At 37.7% G+C, this 23,688-nt stretch overlaps 1 pseudogene; it reads left to right on the top strand.

Moving 5' to 3' along the window:
* The first annotated feature begins 12,294 nt into the window (after window positions 1–12,294).
* LOC104602085 (xyloglucan endotransglucosylase protein 1 pseudogene) lies at window positions 12,295–20,722 on the top strand (annotated as a pseudogene).
* The last annotated feature ends 2,966 nt before the right edge of the window (window positions 20,723–23,688 follow it).

The following is a 23,688-nucleotide window of genomic DNA, read 5'->3' as shown; positions in this document are numbered from 1 at the left end:
GTTGGAATTCTTGGAGTTCTGTAGCCAACAATTGAAGGACTCCTATGCCACAACCCACATTGCATGGACCTCACATTCTGGCAAACGTCGAGGATCAAGTGGACCAAACTTCAACTTGGAGTTCCTTAGCCGAGGAACAAAGCATCCTAACGAACACTTCATGCCTCAACTTCAGAACTGGGGGAGTGATGTTCGGGTCGTGGCTGAGCTGGTCTTGAGAGACATGTGGCTGCCCAGTCATCGCCCAGTCAATTCGGCTACGTTGGCATAGCTCTGCTAGCTCTGTAGCATACATGGCCTCCACGACCTAGGCCAAGCTATGCTATTACTGTGGCCCCCCATCTTATCCTCTCAGCCACGTCAGCTACACGTCACACGGATGAGCATAACTACGAACAAGGAGGAGTAAGGAAGACAACTCCGTCGGGGAATAGGACTCTATCCCAAATACCTCGGCGGCCAACTTCATCCCGACAACCCCGGAAGCCTAATCCGACCAAGTCACTGACATTCGACTATAAAGAGACACTCCATGCTCAAGGTAAAGGATTCTGACTTCTGGCATCCGTACTTCCTCTTTGCTCAGCCCAGCACTCTCCTAGCTCGGCCTAGCCTTCTTCTACCTCCTACTAACTTGAGTGTTAGAGTACCTACCCGGGGATAACTCCCTAGGCCTTTGACTTCTCCTTTCTTAATCACAGGTCTTGAAGCGCGGCCCCATCCTTGTAGCTCCACATCGCCCTGTTGGCAAGGACTATCTGGTCGCTCTCCTCAGTTCGTGCACCACCTTGGATTGAGCAGCATCAATTAGTTAATTTTCTAAAAACTTGAGAGTACTTTAAGACAATATGTAAGCAGTAAGGGTAGAGTTAGTCAATTTCCTAAAGCAAGATTGTCCATGTCACCTTGCTTCTCCTTGCTCTATTACCTCAACCTTGCATTCTCCTTGACTCTCTCTCCTCTCCCCCTTCCCACCATTCCTAATTTTCCATCTCAGCACCCTCTCTCTTCATTCCTCTCCCTTCCCATTGGGTTCTCTCTCTCCCCCCACAACTTACGTCTCTCACTTTCTATAACAACCTAACTTCTCTCCTTAATTAGCTCAATATATGTTCTATCCTCTCTTTCACTTTTATCTCTAATTCCCCTTTATTCTCTCCACTTTCCCATAAAAATAGGGCCATAATTTATTAAGATTTGGTTTTCCAAATCACACAATATTTATATCTATAGACGTGATTTCAAGAAAATTAAAGAAAGGGGAATAATGGGAATTTGATGTTTCCTATATATTAATGGCATCTTCCATTATTGTTAAATAATCTATTGTTAAAAAATCCTGTAGTTATGAAAATTATTAAAAGTTTTTGGAATATATTCTACCAAAAATTATGAAATAATTATTTCAGAAATAATCCATTATTTAACAAATATTAAATAATTAAATAATATACCAAAAATTAACAAATAATCCATTATTTAATAATTTTTGCTTATTAATAAATGTTTAAAATTTCAACATTTAGCATAATTTGCATTAATCATTGTAATTTAATAAATTTTTATAATAATAATTTATTGATATTGATTTTTAAAACATCTATAAGTTTTCCTCATATTCTTATAATCTTAGAATCTTATAATTTCATTTATAAAATATCCCCAAATTCTCATAATACTATTTGTAAAATATCTATAAATTAGATTTTTTAGGTGGTTGCCTCAAAGTGGAGAAAATTTGGGGATTTCCCATCCTCGACGTGTTAGATAGTGTATGCCCTTATGCTCAAGGAGAGGTCCTCTCTTGTCGGGCAGTGTTTGATCATTAAGGGCTGAGAGATTAAGTGTAAGACCATTGAGGGTTATACCTGATGGGCTAATCTTGTATCTGCCCATAGTCCTTGGGCCTTCATAAGATGGCTGGACCAAAGGACCATTTAGTGTAAATGTTGGGCCCATTAAGTGCCCATGGTGATGGGCTCAAGGGTTCACTATATTCAACAGTGAATTCGGACAGGCCTTGTAACAGAGGTTAGGTTGAACCCTTGTGGCTGATGTGTAGATCAATGATAAGGTTCCACGCCATATAAAGAGAGCCAAGCTAGCCAGCATTAAAAGGAAGTGAGCCTGAAAGCTTAATGGGCTTAAAACCCATTTCGAACTCGGTTAATTGGATTAATTAAATAAGGGTGAATCTGGGTATGGATCAGTAGATAAGGATAAGAGGATAACTCTTATCCACTTAAAGAGTCCAAATCTAAATAAAGATTTGGATAAGGGAACTCCTAATTTGATCAGGGAAGAGGGACAAGGAGGGGTACCCCATCCCGTGCATCGAACAAGCCCCCACTAGTAGTACAAATATAGCACCATCCACCATGTGTAGCCGAATTGTTTGACCATGACCCAGACCCGTCCAATATAGGTTCTACCATGGAGCGCATATTCTATGATCTATAGTATAAACCCATAAAGAAGGGTGATTATGTAGTGTGTTACTATTATAACAAAAGTGCACTGGCATTTGTGTATTATAGAGGGAGATGCTTATGTGATTCTCCCTATGATTTTTCCTATAAGTTTTACTTACATGTGATATCAGGTGTGCATTTCTTCCCCTCATTTTTGTTTTCTATCTATATATTTTTTTACACCACAAGGCCAATCACTATAAATCACCTTTCTCCTGAATTCAATTCCTAAAACTCCTACTATCTCTCTTCCAACCAAATATATATTTTTTTCCATTGTGCCCATTTATCCAAATTCCAAACTTTAATTGGTGCTAAAAAGAGTTTATGATGCTGTCTGAGGTGGTGTTTGATGACACTTTTTAGACCTCTGAATTTGAAAGTGTTGCTTTTAGATGCTACCTTTGTTTGGTGTTACATCTGAAATATGATTTGAAAAGTTTTTTCAAATCTGAAATTTTAAGACTCAGGCTCGTCAATTAACATGCTCAGACGTGTTTCAAATGTGACCTAAAGTCAAAAATACCCCTATCCCATTAGACCTCTCTATCTTTCGTCTTCATACCACTACCATTGCAACTCTCAACAGCGGCAGCTCTCTCTCTCTCTCTCTCTCTCTCTCCTTGTCTTCCTGCCACCGCCACTGCTGCTACAAGTTGTAGTGGCAAAGGTTCGATGAGATAGTAATAATAATAATAATTATTATTATTATTATTAATTATTTTAATATTTTTACAGTCATTAGTTATTTTTAATTTTAATCGTTTCATTTATTAATTAGTAATTTTTAAATTTTAATTTATTATTTTTTATTTGTATTATTTCAATATTATTTTGAAGAAAATTATTTTTTATGAGATAATGCAAATTGAACTCAACATTTTCAAATATTATGCTCTAGGGGTAAAATATTAAAATCAGTGAATTTCAGATGGTAAATGGTTGACCCAACACAAACAAACTTATAAATTCAAAGCTTCTAAAAAATAGAAAAGCACAAATACTTCTTTTCAGATTTCATTTCCAAAAAATATATTTTTAATTTTTCAGATCTGAAATTTCAGATTTATCAAACGCCACTTAAGAATATGAAACCAACAGTTGGAAATAGGCCATCGTTTTTTTCTCTTAGATCTACGCCATTATTTGGTTTCAGGAAGGAGAAGTTGTTGGACATTTCCTGAAATTATGACAAAAAAATAAAATAAAAACAAAAGATATATAACCGGTTAAAAGTGAGTGCGATTGGAAATGTTGATAGGCCCATTTAAGAGGGGACATTTGGATTGTTCATGAATTTGGATTTTTTAATACCGTGAGGTGTATGCAATTATTTATCCCCCATAATGATCCTTTAATATTATTTAATGTTATAATGTTTTCAATAAAAAAACACAAAGCAAGATAGAATGAACATGACAAGTGGACAAATGAAGAGGCTTGGCCCCAGGTAAAAGATTATTGTTTGGGGTTAACACTGCAAAGCAGATTTGGTGATTGTCTCGGTATTATACAAAGGATTCACTTTAGCATTAATTCTTGATATAAATCTACTACAAAAATTAAAGTTTAGCTTAAAGTTAAAAGTTTATTGGACATTTATGGGTGAGAAGACTCACCAGACCCCACTCTACAATTTAATTTGTAGCTTTCTACATTAATTAAAAATTAAGGAGAGGGGAAAAAAGGAGAATTGACATGTGAAAGAGATACTAGTTTACAAAGAGCTTTTCTTCAATGATAACTTTCTGCGATGAAAAGACCTAGGAATGTAGGATAGCTTCTCTTCAAAGCCACATGGAACCTTTTTCTTCCCTTTAGATTAAATTAATTGCACTAAATCAGGAATAAGAAAGTCAGGAAGAAAGGAACAAGCTACACATATGATAAGCAAATTTTGCAATTACATGGGCAGCCCTATTACCTGTATGAGGGATAAAGGAGATTAAAATATAATGAAATTCTTGCAAAAGATTCCTACAATCAGCAATAACTGTGTGAAGTCGCCAAGGGATATCTCGAGAGGCGTCCAACAGGACATCTATTTTCTTTTGTGCATCTCATTCAATGTGAATATGAGAGAGGTGGAGTTCCTTTTCCATTTAGAGTCCAGTTCTGAAAGTTCATGCCTCAGTAATGTCAGGATGCATCATTTCCATGCAAATGGCTCTACTAAATACAAAACTTCCAGTGTGATCTCTCAAGATAATGCTAAGCCCAGAAAAAGAATCTGTATTTGTACCATCGACATTAATCTTTAAGAATGGGTGAGAGGGAGGAGACCATCTACAATGGTTGTTGATTATTTTGTTGTTTTGAGAGGCATCCTCCCCCTCCTTCTTAGTGAAGCTAACTCCTCAATATGTGCATGTGCCGATGAAATAGTTTTAAATGGGTTGAAATCTTTATTCTCTATTACCTTCCTACACTTACTTTTCCAATAGTGCCAGAGGATTATAGCAAATTTGCTGAAAAGACCAAGATCATCCGTTGGATTATCTCCACCAAAAGGACATCCAATCGAGAAGAGACCAGTCTCGTTTTTCCTCCATGCGCATGGCTAAGCAAGATCCAAACCAAACTGGTCTTACAGCTTGGCAATGGATGAATACATGATCCGCATTCTCTTCTTCAGAAAGACACAAAGGACAAAATCTGTCAATTTTCTTAGAGATTTTGGCTAAGAACGCTTTCAAAAGTAAAATGCCTTTAAGGCAGCGCCTTATGAAAACTTGGATTCGAGGAATGATTTCTTTAAGTTTCCAAAAGTCTTTCCAAGAGATGTCGCTGCAAACTATATGACTTGAGGAAATTTCAGCTACTTCATCGCTAAGAAGCTTATGAAGCTTATAAGCAGATGCACAAGTGAATCGGCCATGTGGCGTATATTTCCATATCACTCGATCTTGTAGAAATTGCGCATTAATTACGAGGGAAGCTCAATACTAAGAATTAGAGAGGCGGTAGTGGGCTCGGAATTTGAATAAATGAACTGAGAATTCCAGGTACCATTAACAGAGTTAAGTAAGGATGCCACCTTCTGTAAAGCCAGATCTTGGGTTAAAAAGATATATTGAGTGTTAGCCACATTGTAAATTTATCTAAATGATGTAATAAATAGAGATAGAAATAACCATGTCCATTTCATTAAATAAATAATAAAAAACTGTTAATTCAATTATAATAATGTGTATAAAAAATCCATGTACTAAGTGTACAAAATAAATAATTTAACTATGTATATTAATGTGAGAAAAGCTTATTTAGTTAGAATTCTCCATATCATAATGTTGAACCATCTTAATTCCATTACTATCAAACCTGTAAAATAAAAATCATAAAAGCATTATTTTGTACATTGTTCAAAAAAATACTTAATTAAATTATTAATTGATATATAATAATTTTTACTGACCATAATCTAAGTAATTCTTCCTAAGTAATATTTGGATTAAAAGACAACTATGTAGCTTTTTTAATGGTAATGGTGTGTCATGTCGTCAATTATAATGTACAGATCAAGTGAAATTTAAACTTAGTTTTAAATAAAGATAATTTAGTGTTACCTTTGATTGTGTAATCTTTACATATCTGCTAATGGTGAATCATATACACAAATTTATCTCATAAGGTCAAATGCATTGGAACCGTCCTGTCATTAATAACAATTTTTTGGAGCTCAAATATATTGTCATTAATAATAATTAATGTCATAAATAAAAAATTTTCAATATACTTAAAAGCAAAGAACGTCTAAGCTAAAAATACTTACTATTAATCTAATTAAATAATTTCTCCAATAAAATCTACGATAGATATAAATGCTTAGAATAGTATAATCTTTTGTAATGCATTTTGTTCAAAAAATAACAAATTGGAACATACCTATGAATACATTTTTTTCCTGTAAATTCTGCAATGTTATAAAATTGACAAAATTATACTTATAGAGTAAGATTTCCATGCAAATTGTCTATACTATATATAATTTTAGGTCATTTACTAAAACATCCCTTATAGTTTCATAAATTTACTAAAACATATCCTATAGTTTGTGTTTTACTAAAACATCCCCTATTGTTTGCAATCAATTTACTTAATCGTTCTTCCATTAGATGAAAGTGGAAAATGATAGTTTAAAACCTATCAGTCACTCAAATAAATTTAATTAAAAGAAACTAAAAACAAAAATGTCATTTTTGCCCCTAGTAAAATACGTACAACCACTCTTTTTGTCTATTTGGTCAATTTTGTTTTTTATACAAAAAAAAAGGTGTTTCGGGTAATTTTGGAATAAACAAACATGGATCCATACCCTTGAACATTTTCCACTCAGTTTAGGGGTACTTCTAGAATAAACAACCATGGGTCCATGCCCTTACACATTTTCCACTTTAGGTGATCATATTGCTATTTTCAAATGAAAAAACAAGTGGTTCTTAATGAAATGTCAATTAAATAAATAGGCTGTAAATTATAAGGGGTGTTTTAATAAAATGCAAACTACATGGCAGGTTTGCAAAAATCTATGAAACTATAGGAGTGTTATAATAAATGATCCTATAAATTTTATATCATTAGTAAAGTGCAAATTTATATTAATTTTAGTCATGGTATACTTAGAATAAGCCCAATGAAATACCACTCCCATATGTATATTTACTACTCTTAATTAATAATAATTAGTATTCTCATTTGATTTAGCATTTTTTCTACTAATAAATTTCGTTAATAGGAATTGTTATAGTAAATTAATGGAAAATAGGTTGATTAACATAGTTAGGATAATTAACTCATTTAATTTGTTGTTCTCTTTTTTCTATTAATTTCTCATACTCCTAATTAATAGTAATTACTGTTACCACTTAATTTGTAATAACTAGCTAATATTCTCATTTGATTTACTATTCTCTTTTTTCTATTAATAAATTCCATTAATAATATAGGTTAACAATAAACCAATAGAATTAGTAATAGAGGTTAGTAACAAATAATTTATTTATTTTCTATTTGACTTAATAATTAATAAACCTAATAAAACAAATTAATCATAATCATCCTAATTAATAGACCTAATTAAATTACCACATTAACTTAATTTATTCAACTAAGTACTTGATTTAGTTGAATTAATGTGTTTTACATAATCAATCCAATTAACCTCATATTCTTACCAAATCCAAATAAGCTAATCAATTTATTTAACCTATTTACCTAACCAATATCTAATCTATGGTTTCTTTTTTTACATTTTTGTTGGGGTGAATTTTACAAATATTTTTAATCCCTTCAATAATCCTATATTGGATATCGACTTCCATGCATCCCACAGGTCCCGCTAGTTTATAACATAAAAAATAAAAAATGGGTGTTAAACAAAATTTATCAAAATACATGAATAAAAAAAAAATCAGAATACTAGCCCCTTCCTTAATATGGGGATTCATTCTCTAGTTTTTAAGTAAATTTAAATCCCATGCATGACTATGTTGTATCGTGTTCAACACTTACTGCTGCCTCTCACAAATGAACTTAATCGTATTCGGCAAGAGCACTCCCTTATTATCAATCTAATTATTCCGCCTAGAATTTGTTGGATATAAAATCAAACTTAATGAAAATGTATATAAAATAATAAAATTATTAATTATCTAATATTCCTAAAATTTAAGGTGGTGTTCTACAAGATTAACAACATGAATGTTTTTAATACTACCACATCAGCCAAAAAATTAAAACGTGTTCTTGAATTGTGTTTTTGTTTTGAAAATAAAAAACAAGTTGCTTTTGTTAAAAAAAAACAATATATGCTTTTGAAATCTTCAAAAGAATATTTTATAAAATTAAAAAATTGTAGTATAGAAACTAGATGATATATGGAATAGATATTAAATAGTGGTATGAAAACATGTTCTTTAAACCGGGAATTCAAGAACACATTTTTGGAAAAAGTTTTGGAAAAAAAAAAAAAAACATGTATAACCAAGAAAATGTTTTCTGTGTACTAGTTTTAAGAATCAACTTGTTTTCAAACCAGCTGGTACTTTTGTTTTGCTTTATTTTTTGAACTGACATCATGAAACACAATTCAGGTTGGAGAACACCCCCTAAAATTTTGGGAAATTTATAGTTTGTTCTCTCTCATAAAATTTTATTGGTTTTCTGAATGTATTGTCCCAAACCACCACCTATGCTACAGTATCCCCTTGAAGTGTGAAAAAATCCCCTACCTGTCACCGTTTCCAATTGTACCAACTAAAAAAAAAAATTGAGGTGGAGAAATCAATAAAAACCCCTAAAATCTTTTGCTCTGTGTTTAACCTCCTACTTGCCAAAATGTCCAAAACTTAAAAGAAATACTAACAAAGGCGTTGTACATACTTGTCTCATGTAAAAGGCCCAAGAAAAAACAAAGATGGGCATGGGCCGACTCTAAATCCTCTATTGACCAATAAAGAGAGGATCTTTTACTGGCCCACCAACTCATTTAAGTGGTATTCATTTGATGGGTTTTGATTGTTCAAAACTCCTCAGATATCATGTATTTATGCTATTAATGGTTATTTCTTTACCCACTAACTACTGAATGAGTTGGACATAATATCATTCGATTGGTGAAACATCCTTTCTAACTGGCTGGTCAACAGAGGATTTGGGGCCATTGATGCTATGCCAAACATTCAACTTGTTGACTCTGCCTTCTTTGCCTAATTCTTGATCTCTACCTTGAGGGCTCAACATGCTCTCACTGCTTTAGGACCCATTTGGAAAGGTTAAGGTAAATCTGTTCAGCTGCTTTGAAGTACTTTAGAGTTTAGATAAATTACTTTGTGGCTGTTTGGGAGGTTTGAGCTCAACATTCACTGGTTCAATACTTTGAGGCACTCTCAATGAATTATGAGGCTGAAAAGACAGCCCAAAAAGTGACCGACTAACAACCAATTGGGGCTCTCTAGATTTTTCACTGAAAATAGTTTAAAGGCTGTTTGTATAGGGCCCACCTTCGAAAACCAAAAATCCCTCCCAAATGGTGCAGGCTGATGCAACTGCTGCACTGTCCTCCCAAAGTCAAAGTAGCTACCTCTTATTACATGTTCTCATCTCAATGGAAAAGTTTTTGGAATTTATGAGTTTTTCACCATATATAGCTTCACAATTTTACATGTATTATTCCGATGGACGCACCATAAAGAACGCCCCACACACGCATCCCACAACATCTCCCATACATATCATAGGCAGATGTTCCCAATGCATAGTTGTAATGCGATGTGGGGAGCTCGTGCAAATTTACCTCGTAACAAGTTAGGGTCCATCAACAAAACAGGTTTCAACCCCCACCAAATCGATCTAACACTACACATGTCACCATGAAACTGGGGGACCCATCATTATGAGATGTGCGGTGTTGGTAGGGCATTGGAACGTATTTTGTTGATACTTAATTTTCCATTCCTCCCAGCAGTCGCCTCGTCAATGTATTCATTCTTTCTATATTTACTAGTAAACATGTACGTGCAAGGTAGTATCTCTCAGACAAAACTATTTATAATTCATGGATAGTTTCTGAACAATTATAAGTGAGCAGCTTCTAGATAATTATAAGTGGACAGTTTCTGAACAGTTATAAGTGGGCAATTTTTAAAATGAGAGTAAAGGGCATATATGCCCTCTTTATGCTCATTGTATGTTTAGACAAGGGCGATAAAAAACATCCAATGAAAATTCCAGAAAGAAGGGGCATTCACTCTTTTATAGGTAGTATAGATTTAAGGATGGTAGAAAATAACACAAATGTTCAACTATATGGTGTGTTTTCACGGATCCCCACCCACCCATATAATCAAAACAATGTCTTTGTTCACAGATCCCCACCCACCCATATAACCAAAACAATGTCTTTGGCAAAGAATAAAAAAGGTAGAATCCATGACGTAGGAGTGGATTCGAGCCCAGCCAAACCGAATAGTACGAAGCTCGAGCTCGGCTTGCCAAGGCTGTACAAGGCTCAAGTTCAAGCTCGACTCGAGTTAAAAACTCATAAGTTCGAGTTCGGCTCGGTTCGAGCTCGATTTGAGAAAAAATGTTTTATAAAAATAAAAAATGATATATAAAAATATTTTTTATTTGATAGTTAAAAAATGAAGAATTATAATATTTTTATTGTACATATTATTTTCTATAATTTTATTTTATATATATATATAGATAGATAGATAGATAGATAGATAGATATATTCGAGCTCGGCTTGCGAACCTCAAGAGCCAAGCTCTATTAGGCTCGAGCTTGGTTCGTTTATTAATCGAGCCTAAAAATTGGGCTTAAGCTATGCTCGAAGCTCGGTTGAAATCGAGTTGAGCCGATCTCGAGTTGCTCGTGAAGAGCTCGGCTCGTGGCCACCCCGACCAGGACCCATCACACATGAATGATGAAAATACATTCAAATTTCAAAAGACAAAGTTGGTTGTCTCGTTTCCTGATTGAAGTCCCAACTTCTCTGCAAGGCTAAGATCTTCTAGAGCAAGTTGAACTGGCGGATCCAAGTATATTGGTGGGGTCCTTGGCCCCCCCCCCCCCAAACTACTTTATTAGTGTTGCTGTCAAATATGGAGTCAAGGGCAATAAGGTAATTTCTAGTGTTTGGCCCGAGGGGACCTCGGGCAGGTTGCATCAGGCGGAGCCTTGGTTGTCTGATTCCCGAGACAATGAGACGCTCACTACTCATCGGACCTTTCGGCCAACGTGGAGCATCCGAGAGGGGGGCACCTTGTCGGTTCTAGGTGTCAGCCATCAGCTAGTGGTTGGCATGGTCCTCCCAGGGACCGCCAGTCTTGGACACAATATTTGGTGGACTCGGTTTGGGACACACTAATAGATAAGGCCGTTGAGGTATGCACACACTTCTTCTAGATGCTTGCATCGCCGAGGTCTTCTTTTCGGAATGTGATTGACATTTTTCCTTTTTTATGTGCAAATAGTCTCTTGCTTGGTCAACTTTTATGATAAGATCAATGTGTTGATTCAATAGTTTTGGTGGGCATAAGAGGAGATCGAGCGCCTAAAGTAGTAAATGACCAAGGCACAATTCGGTTGGGAGGCAGCTGAAGGCCGGGTGAGTGACGAGCATGACCATCACAAGAAGATCGAGGTTGAGGTGGACAATAACAAAGAGCTCATGAAGGAGTTGAAGTCCTCATTGACATCGATGGAGCAGCAATTGGAAAAGTCGGCTGTAAAGGCGGTTAAAAAATATAAGACCTCGGAGGAACATGAGACGGACTTGACCTCCTTTGCCTCCTGTGCTTTCTTGGAGGGCTTTGAGGATTGCAAGGACTAGGTGACGAAGATCCTTCCAAGCTTTGACATTGGCTAGCTGGATCCATTCGCCACTAATACTCGACAAATAGTAGATATACTAAGGACGGACGATAGTCTAGTCGTCGACGCTGCTACCAACGCCATTGCCCAGGCCACCGCTCAAACTGGAGGGGGCCAATATACTTTTTTCTTTGTTTTCTTTTGTTTGGGCCAAGGTACCCTTGATACTTGTATATTTTTCTTTTTTTTTCTTTTGTAAGGGGCCAATGCCTCCCCCATAAGAGGCCTTTTTTTTGTAAAGACACTTGAGTGAATGCAACTTGAGTTTCTTGCCAAAGATGTTTTTATTTTCTTCTTTTCTTTTTGTTTTGTGCTAGGGTCGATGCCTCCACCCTCCCCCCCTGAAGAGGCATCTTTTCAAAGAAACATGCCTCAAAAGTGTTCTTTACTTAGTCTTTTGTGAGGACATTCCGAATTAGAATACTTTAAGCCAATGCCAACACCATGACTCAAAAGTGTTCTTTACTTAGTCTTGGAACACTTTGCCTTTGTGAAAAAGATGGAAACCGATCGTGGTCGAGGCCGACAACATGCTCAACACATCATCACACAAGGGCTTTGTGGCCGAGGTCACGAGTGATTGCCTTAGTGGAGAAGTGTCGTTTACCTAGTGTGTTGTTCGTCATGTTTTTTATTAATTCATTGGCTGGTGTCATCTCATTGGCCTCCAAAGACTTGCTTCTTTAAAGGTTTTTGAGGCCAAGATTGGGGTTGTGGCCTAACATATCAATAGTTGGAGGTCCAAGAAGTTCTTGCCTTAGTCATAGAAAGTAAAACAGTAGCTAGGCATATGACTCGCAAAGTGTCGTATGCCTTGGGGGCCGACATCTGGTCCGAGTGTCCAACCTTAAGGAAGGTTGTATGCTTTGGGGCCAACGTCCGGTCCGAATGTATAACCTTAAGGAAGGTTATATGCTTTGGGGCCAATGTCTGGTCTAGGAGTATAACCTTAAGGAAGGTTATATGTTGTAGTCGGGCAATCGAGTAGTCCTAGCAACTAGAGGGGACAAGAATGTTTACACAAAGAGAAATCCAAGTTGAAAGGAACTTTGCACTTTTCATTCAAAATTTTTTACTAAGGTATTTACAAATCTATTGATAGTACATTTGGAGATTCTCAGAGTTCCAGGTGCCAGACTTCCACTCATTTGCTTCAGTCGAAAGGTGTTGGGTCCCACTGCTTTTATGCTTTCGTAGGGCCCTTCTTAGTTTGGGCCAAGCTTTCTGACACCAGGTTCAAGGACCATGACTTTTCTAAGGATGAGGTCGCCTTTCCTGCAACGATGTTGATTGACTCGGGAGTTGTAATATCTTGCAACTCTTTGTTGGTATGCCACAACCCTAATTTGGGCTTTTCTCGGACACCTTCCAATAGGTCAAGGTTATTCCTTTACTCTTCATTGGTCTCAGCTTCCTGGTAAGCCTCAGTTCGAAGCATCGGCTGGTCGATCTCTAATAGGATGACAACCTCTATCCCATATGCTAGGTTAAAGGAGGTTTCACCCGTGGCTGTCCGAGGTGTCATTTGGTATGCCCAGAGAATGTTGTATAGTTCGTCTACCCAAATCCCTTTAGCTTTGTCTAGTCTTGCCTTCAATCCATCTAGGATTTTCTTATTGGTGACCTCGATTAGCCTGTTAGTTTGACAGTAGCCGACCGAGGTGTACTACTGCCTTATCCCTAGGCTTCTACACCATTTTCTAAACTTGGCATCGTCAAACTGTCGGCCATTGTTGGTGAGGAGCATGTATGGGATGCAAAACTAGCAAATGATATTCTTACAGAATAAGCTTTGGATCATCGTAGCCATAATGGTCACTAAGGCCTCGGTTTTGACCCACTTAATGAAGTAGTCCACTGCCACGAAAAGGTACCTCCAATTCCTTGTGGCCAGGGGGAAGGGTCCAAGGAGGTCCATACCCCATTTTGCAAAGGGCCATGGCTGTTGAGGTTCAAGAGAATCATTGCAGGTTGATGGAGGATGATGGAATGCCTTTGGCATCAGTCACACTTCTGTACCAACTCAATAGCGTCCATCTAGATGGTTGGCCAAAAGTATCCTTGTTTGAATGCCTTCTATGCCAAGGCCCTACCCCTCAGATGATTGCCGCAAATGCCTTTATGGATTTCTCCTAGCACATACTCACCCTCATCTTGGTGGAGGCATTTGAGATAGGATAGGGTGAAGGATATTCTATACAACTTGCCCTCTCGAGTATGACGTACCATGCCAACTATCATCAGACTCTCCTTGCCATATTCTTGTCAGATGGTAGTTGCTCAGGTTGTAAGTAGGTGAGAATGGGGTCCATCCAGCAAAGCTCATCTTGGATGGGGTATACTTTCCTCTCTTCAATGCTAGGATGTGTCAAGTTTTCAATATGTACTGTGCAACCAAGGGCCGACCCTAAGTAGCTGGCAAGTTTTGACAAGGTGTCGGCTTGTGTGTTCTTAACCTGTGGGACATGGAGCAGAGCAAAGTGTCAAAGTGGCTGGTTAGTTCTCTGACTTTGTTTAAGTACCTGGCCATGTATGAATCTCTGATCTCATACTCTTTATTCACCTAGTTAACAACCAATTATGAGTCGCTGAAGACTTTAATGTGCTTACTTTAGAGGTCTTTTGCAAGCTGGAGCTCAGCTAGTAGGGCCTCGTACTCGGCTTCATTGTTGGAAGCAGGGAAACCAAACTACAATGCATATTCCAGCTCATTGTTATCCGAGGTGAGAAGTATGAGACCGGCTCCACTTTCCTTGGCATTGGAACTTCCATCTATGAACAAGATCTGATAACTATGTATTTTGATGCCTTAAGGGCATCATTTCAGGGGTATTTTAGACCTTAGACTGACTAATCTATACCCTTTTCTGGTTAAATTCAATGTTGTGACCTCTGAGGGTCCATGTGCAAATTCTGAGTAAAAACTAGGAAACTTACAGAGTTTTTTACAGATTTTGGGAAGCTGGTGAGAATTCCAGATGAGAGAGGGGTGTTTCTGTGAAAAACTGAGCACAGGAGGGTGCCTCCTATCTACTAAACCAAGAAGGTGCCCCTCCTACTTGAAGGGAGATTAGAGATCCATCATATAGATGGTCGAACCCTGCAGGAAGGTTGGGCAAATTTTCAAAAAATTCTCTTTTCCCCATCTGGGAATCGAATTCCTTATTTTAGAAAACTGCATTTTCAATGATCAATCTTAAACAAAACCAAACCAGATCTAAAACCAAAAGGGAGGAGAGGGATATACTTGATACGGAGTAGCAGTAACTCCCAATGAATGTGTTCACGCCCAAAGAGAAATCCAAAAACTAATTCCATTGAAGATAACACAGTGTGAGGTAAAGCAGGATCAACAGGATGACTCTTCAGCAAGAACCGTATTCTTCAGCAAGAATGGGGTAGAGGGATGGTGAGCACGACTTCATATTGCCTCTTTTGCCAAGAAGCAATATCAATAACAATTCTTGATCACTTCCACAAGTGGAGATCGAACTGGGTAGGGGCGGCACTAACAGGGGAGAACTCTGCAGACTGTTGTAATGTCAGTTGTATATTTTGCATGTCCGCCCTGCTCTCTTATTTATAGCCTTAAAGAGACAACCTCCTAATCTGATTAGGAGTTTCCTAATCCAAATCATTATTTGGACATGGACTCATTAAGTGATAAGGATAATCCGTTATCTTATCTGTAGTTTAAGATCAACTTAATCCTAATCAAATTAGGAGTTTTCTGATCCAAATCTTTATTTGGATCTGAACTCTTTAAGTGGATAAGACTTATCCTCTTATCCATATCTGCTGATCCAAACCTAGATCTGCCCTTATTTATTTAATTTAATTAACCCAGTTCGAATTGGGATTTAGGCCCATTAAGTTTATGTGCTCACTCAACCTCTTAACCTGATGGCAGTTGGCTCTCCTTGTATGGCATGGGACCCAAACATTGATCTACACATCAGCCACATGGGTTCAGCCCAGCCTTTGTTACAAGGCCTGGCCGATATCACTGTAAGAGACAGTAAACCCCTAAGTCCATCACCATGGGCTCTTAATGGGCCCAACATTTACACTAAATGGTCATTAGGTCCAACCACCTTATGAAAACCCAAGAATTGTGGGCAGATGCAAGATTAGCCCATCAGGTATTACCCTCAATGGTCTTACCCTTAACCTCTCAGCCCATAATGATCTAGCACTGCTCGACAAGAGAGGACCTCTCACTCAACTGCAAGGAACAGTGTTGCACACTCTACTTACATGGATCCCAGGAATTAAAACCTTTTGCAAACATTTTGAAACCATAATATATATATATATATGTATATCTAAATATATTTTGCTACAACAAATTTCAATGGTTAAGATCAATTACCGGTACTTTTAGGTTTCCATCAGAGAGAGTGCATATGCATCCCCGATCATTCACTTTGTCCGACAAAGGGGCTGATCCTGTCACTATGATCACCTACTCAGATGAATTCTCGAACTGTCTCAACATACCCAGGTTTTGACCCCCTCTAAGGATCTCACTGATTGGCATATCAAAGATAGCCCAATCCGACACCTGGTGCAGTACCATAACCGAGTCTAGGGGTCAGGTGTAACATTCCAGTTCTGCTCATCTATCTCCAAGGTCCAAAGTAATACTGGATTTCGGTTTAGTTCAGGGCTTCAAGAAAACCCACACTGCATGTACCTCATGTCTCACCCTGGCAACTAAGACAAGCCACCCCAATCTACTTGGCGGTACATCAGTGTCAGCCTTGGCAGGATAAATTTCCCTAGATCTATTGAACGACTGTGAAAATTCTAAACTAACACGAGTCTTATAAGTGTCTAGTTTAAGGGTATTACACAAAAACACACCACGTTGACATGAATCAATTATGTACTTTATTCATTTACAATAAATGTCAAAAGGTACCTCAATCTAATTGGAGCTAAGGGCATAACTGCCTAACACTATTCTATTAGCATACTCCCCTCTCCATAACAAACCCTAAGGCACCTCCCTACTCATTCTTTTCACCTCTAACAAACCCTAGCCACCCCTAACTGCTAAATCTTCACCTTCTACTCCTCCCTAACATCTAATCTCAACCATCCAAGACTTAGCAACCTCTCATACCCTTAGATCTTCACTTTGCAATCACCACCCTCCATTCTAGGGTGCCATCCCTTTAGCATTCTAACCCTAAGGTGCCACCTAACTCCCAATCTCCACCATTCAATCCTACGATCTTAAATCTCATCCTTCCATACTTATAGGCGCCCTCTCTTTTTCACTCTAGTTGTAGGATCCCTCTAGTTTAATCCTAACCCTCCATTCCTAAACCCTAGCGGCGCCCATTTTTTGCATAAACCCACTAGCCGCCCCTCTCTTTTACTCTAAACCCAGTTTTGTCCACCCTTCTCTATCAAAAGGGACCCCAAGGGCCTTAGAGAAGGGTTGGTCAATTCACTCAGCTCACAAGGCTAAGGTTTCTTGAGGAGTTCAAGAATTGTTGATGGGAAGGATGCCTAGATCTTTTCAGGAGAGGTTCCTGTAAATAGTCCAAGCCATCTACAACTATCGCCACTGGATTTGATCAACCATCCCTTTCATTTTCTTTATTTTCTTTTATGTTATTTTTATTCTAGCAATCTTTTAAATTTAATTTCTGTTTGTTTGTGTGTTTTGTAGATCTTAATTCATCCGGTTCAAGGCTAAGGTGACTCAAGGAGTTAAAGGGCTGAACGGAGGGAGAAAGCATGTATTTCTTCTTCCCAGATAGCTACCACCACTAGATCCGAATTTTGGACCATTGTTTTTGTTGATTTCAATGTTCTTTAATTTTTGAATTTTAATTATTGCCTTGTTCAATTCAGAACATTTAATTATAGTGTTAATAAATTTCATGTTCTTATTTTCTGCAAATCCCAGATTTATTTTTCTTTTATTTGTCCAGAATGAAAATAATAATTTTTATTCTTGCTTCCTTATGGGTTCGACCCCTTCCTCACCACATACTATGTTGTTTAAGGTTACGTGAGGATTGGACAAATTTACAAATCTCTAAATTGGTGCCACGGGTGTTTGATGACGCATTCCGAGTGCACCAAGATTTTGGCGCCATTGTCGGGGAATCAATGGATTAAAAATTTTTATTTCTTTGTTTCGGATCCGTTTACATTAGTTTTTTTTATTTCGTTAGTTTTCTGATCTTTGGAAATAAAACTCTCAAAATTCTTCTTTGTTTTTGCAAGACGTAGCCGTCGAAGACGGGGTGCCAGAACATTGTCGAACTGTGCACAAAAAAAAAGAAAAGAAAAATATTGGATAGCGATTCAGGTGTGGTCGTCCCAACTTATTTCTGATTTTTTTATTTTCTAATTTATGTTGGTAGATTAGCATTTTCGAATCTTTGGTTATTTGTTTGTATTTTTATTTCTTAATAGATTTGGCTATATATATTTTAGGATTATTTTTTTTTCTTTTGTTTTGTATTTAGATCCAGTTAGTTGTATGTTTATTTCTGTATTTACACGAGTTTTTTTTATATTTTTCGTTTCAGAATTAATTATTCTAGTATTTTTATTGTGTCTTTAATTTTTCTTGCTTGGTGCGATTTTAGTTTTAAGAATAGTGATTTATGTTGTCTTTTATTTTTGATTTCAGTAGGTGCGATCTCATTTTTAGGATTAATAGTTGTGTTTTTCCGTTAAATAATTTAAGGGCAATCCAATTTAAATAAGATAAGGTGGGGATTTCATCACCCTTCCTTGGCCCAAAAAACCACCACCCTTTTACGCGTGGTTCACCCTAAACCTTAATTTAGAATTTGGATAACAAGATCATTTAGGAGGCTCCACACATTTGGTTCAAAAGTGTGCTGAATTTTAGGGAAGCTTATAATTATTACTTTCCATAACCGACGGTTCGTGTCTAAGGAAAGAGGTTAATCGGCTAAGCCTAAGCGGGTTTTGTAGTTAATTAGGTCTTTGCGAGAGAAAGGGAAGCCTCCCACATCCCCACCTCTTACTTGCCTAACCAAAAGAAGTGGTGTAATTCCATGTGAACCTAAGAGGATTCACATTAGTTGAACCACTAGTTTAGGAAACCTTAGTTTAGCCCCTAGGTCGTGTATTTTACTTGTTTGTGCTTAATCAAAAAAATTAAAACAAAATAAAATGAATTCAATGGCCAGAGTTTGTGGATTAAGAAACTACCACTACAGGAAAAATTGGCTTTAGCAACGGACAAAACTGTTGCAAAAAGATACAAAAACCGTTGCGAAAAGATATAGCAACGGTTTAGCCACGGTATTTTGTCAGTGGCGGATGTTGGCGTGGCTAAAGCCAATAGCCACAGATATTGTACATTGTTGCTATAAATGTACGTATAGCAACGGTTTTAACCATTTCTAATAAAAAAATTGTTGCAACGGATTTATTTTCTACCGTTGCTAAAAATTACTATAGCGACGGTTTTATCCGTAGCCATAGAATATGAGCTATAGATGAATAAGTAAAAATAGCAACGGTTTTAACTAAACCGTTGCTAAAAGTATTAACTATTCTTTATATTGCCATAGTTTTTTACATTAACGGTTGCTATAAAATTTTTATAGCAACGGTTAGGATAAAAAACCGTTGTTGTAGAATGGTCATCACAAAATATAACTGCTTTTAAAACTACTGCTATATGAAACTTTTAGCAACAGTTTGAAAACTTATTTCTTATTTGAGCTTTTGAGGAAAGCCATTACAAAAAAAAAAAAAATTAATTTCACCTGTTCTTGTATGATAAAACTACAAACTTATAGTCTTGGTTCAATATACACTTATAATAAATTTTTTTTCATCACCAAGAAAAAAGAAAGGAGAATTCACACAATTATCTTCGTTGCGTCTGAATAGCTGATTATATGCACGTATCGCTTTGGATCATAAACTTCAGTCTGTCATGTTCAACAAAAATGAATACATAAGGATTGATGTCAATAAATAGATATATTAATTAAATAATGTAAGAGTTTTATATGCATTATATATTACCATTGATTTAACCCATGCAATGTGAGATCCAAGTGCATCTCTAAGAGTTACCATATTACCACATTTACTGATTTTAAAGATATTACCACATTTCCTCATTTTTCCAGTCCTACTATTCTAATCTTCGCTCAACAATTACCTATGGCTTCTTCTTCCTTTTCTTCTTCTCATGGGTTTTTCTTAAAATCTTTGTTTAGTTTTCTGGTTTTGAGCTCTTTAGCTATAGCTATTGTTTCGGCCAGTAATTTTTACCAAGACTTCGACATCACATGGGGCAATGGTCGAGCAAAGATACTCAACAATGGGGAGCTTCTCACTCTGTCCCTTGACAAGGACCCTGGCTCTGGCTTCCAATCCAAGCACGAGTACCTCTTTGGTAAGATAGACATGCAGCTCAAGCTCGTCCCCGGCAACTCAGCCGGCACGGTCATGGCCTACTACTTATCATCTCAGGGATCGACCCATGATCAGATTGACTTCGAATTTCTCGGCAACCTCAGTGGTGACCCCTATATTCTCCACACTAATGTCTTCAGCCAGGGGAAGGGAAATAGGGAGCAACAGTTCTATCTCTGGTTTTGTCCTACAGCAGACTTCCACACTTATTCCATTCTCTAGAACCCCCAATGCATTATCTTCTCTGTATGGAATACCCATCAGAGAATTCAAGAACTCAGAATCCATTGGAGTTCCATTCCCTAAGAACCAGGCGTTAATTCTACGTCATGTTTTCAGTATCCAATGGAAATTCTTTATAAATGAAAAGCACACAAACCAATCCCAAATTAGGGTGTATCGTCATGTTTTCAGTATCGATATGCAAATTAATGGGTGAAAAAGAAGAGTGAAGAAGTTTGATAGCTGCTACCTTGGCCTTGGTCTCGATGAACAAACCCTAGTGGACAGACCACCAATAAGCCATTCACCGACAAAAGGGTTGAAGTAGTGGAAGCTGAGAGGTGTCAATCTCTCAAAATGACCCTGGGAGTTTCTACGTTGTTGATGATGAATGCTTTTTCTAGAGAAAGTGAGAAAAACTTCGATTCTGAGAGAGAGAGAAGATGAGAGCTGAAAACATGATGAGGCGGAAGCAAGAATATTGAGCGCAAGTTTTGGAACGAGCCCGTGCCAATTAAGTTGCCACGGTTTAATAGTTTCTTAATGAAAAATTAAAATGTATTGCAACGGTTAAGTTAAAAACCGTCTGAATAAATTCTATTTAAGCCATGGTCAGAAAACTGTGGCTAGGCTGAATACAAAAAACGGAAATATTGCCACAGATGGTATATTCCGTTGCTATTTATAACCTTTTAGCCATGGTTTTTGGTCCATTGCTGAAAAAACCGTGGCTATAAACAGTTTTTCTTGTAGTGTACTTCCAACCTAAGCCACTGATAGATTACAACCATGTGTCTCAACAGCTGGATAAGATTAATGGGATGGTCCAAAGACTTGATCAAGTCCTTGCATTTCATCAACAAATTGGCCCATACCCAACATGTTCCATCTATGCAAGCCCGACCCATCATGTTAGCCAGTGCCCTTGTGGGCCCATGTCAACCAGTCATTCCAGAGCAAGTACATGCAGCTAATGGATTTTTCCAACCTAGTGCTAACCCATTCTTTTGCCCATATAACCCTGGGTGGGAAAATCAACCCAACTTCGCTTATTGGACCCAAGCCCAATAAACCACCCTGCCAAATGTACACTCTCAATGGTCTGAAACCCAGACTCACTGTGAGTATAATGATTACCCTAAGACTCAACCGGCTCAGCCATGTCAAACCTACCCTCAGTCCTATCAAACCGATTCGCTTGATGATATGTTTCTACAGCTCCAATAGCTGCTCTTAGCTCAACAATAGTCAATCCTAAGATTAGAGAGCCAAGTAATTTAACTCATGGAAGCTAACCTGCAGTGGGAGAATGATGCAATGCTTAGTTAGCCAGTTGTCGACCCCAGAAATGAACCCCTAGGTCTTCCCCAACACCTTATGACTTTTAATGTCCAACACTTAGAAAATGCTGGAGAAATTTCGACTCTTGAAAGTGGAGAAAAGTTTGAAGACTGGTATGAGTCTGGAAGTCCTTCTACCTACCCAGAACAAAATTTTTGTACAATAAATGTAAATAGAAACCCCGGAGAAACCGGTCTGGTCAAAGAGAATGACCCGATGAAGGAATCTAATGTTTTAACAAAGTCTCCTCAGCCATTATGATCTTGGCCTACTGTTGAACCTCTCCCAGAGCTAAAGAGTGAACCACTCGTGCCTTCTCTTAAATCTCCTCTGCAACTAGAATTAAGACCCTTGCCGGACTCCCTTAAGTATGTGTTTCTAGGACCCGACCAAACACTACCAGTAATTATAGCAGCTGATTTTAACCCCTATACAAGAAAAATTGATTGATATATTAAAAGAGTATAAGGGTGCCATTGGTTGGTCGGTGGCTGACCTGAAAGAGATTAGTCCATCCATTTGTATGCACCATATTTGTATGGAGGACGGTGCCAAACCGAGTAGGGAAATGCAAAGGCGGTTGAACCCAAATATGAGAGTAGTCAAGTGGTTGGATGCAGGTATTTTCTACCCAAATTCAGATAGTAGTTGAGTAAGTCCTACGCAAGTGGTGCCTAAGAAGGTTGGACTCACCATGGTCACCAGTGATCAAGGTGAAGTGATCCCCACTCGGCTTACCACGGGATGGCGAGTATGCATCAACTTCAGGAAACTCAATGCAGTCACGAAAAAAGAGCACTTCCCCCCTGCCCTTTATTGACTAGATTCTGGAAAAACTTGTAGAGCAAAAGTATTTCTGCTTCTTAGATGGGTATTCTAGGTATAACCAAGTAGCCATTTACCATGAATACCAAGAGAAAACTACTTTCACCTGTCCATATGGCACATTTGCCTTCCGAAGAATGTCATTTGGATTATGTAATGCACCAACAACCTTTCAGAGGTATATGATGGCAATTTTCTCGAAAATGGTAGGTGACTTTCTAGAAAAATTTATGGATGATTTCTCTGTTTTTGGGGATTCCTTTGAAACCTATCTCGAACACTTATGAAAAGTTCTTCAATGGTGTGTCGAGACAAACTTGGTACTCAGTTGGGAGAAGAGTCACCTCTGAAAGAATGGTAGGATCCATCTGATGGACGCCATAAAGGTTGCGGAATGGGTGGGGCGAATTTCAAAAATTTCCTACCTTCTCCCAACTGGGAATCATATTCCCTAGATTTAGAATACAATATTCAAGGATCCTACTTGAACCATAATGAAACCAGATCTGAACCAAAAGATAAATGGGAGGAATATACCTGATCCGGAGAAGCAGTATCTCCCAAAGTTGGTGTTCACGCCCAAAGAATGCACCAAGATCCGTTCCTGCTGAATATGACACAGCTGTGGATGGAACAGAACCAGCAGGGTGCGTCCTACACACTGGATCCTTCGCAAGAACCCTCTGGAAGCACTAAACACTGAGTCTTTTTCAGTCTTTCTTGCAAGACTGATGTCAAGAATAGATTTCTTGACTTCCTATTTCTGCAAAGATCGAATCTTGCAAAGGTAGATGGCGGCGGCAGGAGGAGAACTCCAAGGGCGAAAAAGGCTGAACTGCTTTTCTTCTCTCTCTGGAGTATGAATGAGATCTGATCTCAATTCGCAGGGAGATTTCTTCTCACCAAAACCCTAGTTTGAATTATGATGTATTTCCTCTTGTTTTTCTCCTCTTTTCTTCTGTTATGGGCCCGAGCGTAGGATCGCGTCATGGGTCGTTCCACGGCAGGAACCCCTGA

This window comes from Nelumbo nucifera, chromosome 6 (genome assembly GCF_055504915.1).
Source record: "Nelumbo nucifera cultivar China Antique chromosome 6, China Antique-T2T, whole genome shotgun sequence".
Lineage (NCBI taxonomy): Eukaryota > Viridiplantae > Streptophyta > Magnoliopsida > Proteales > Nelumbonaceae > Nelumbo > Nelumbo nucifera.
The sequence above is the reverse complement of the archived record's forward strand: the minus strand, read 5'-3'. Positions and strand labels throughout refer to the sequence as shown.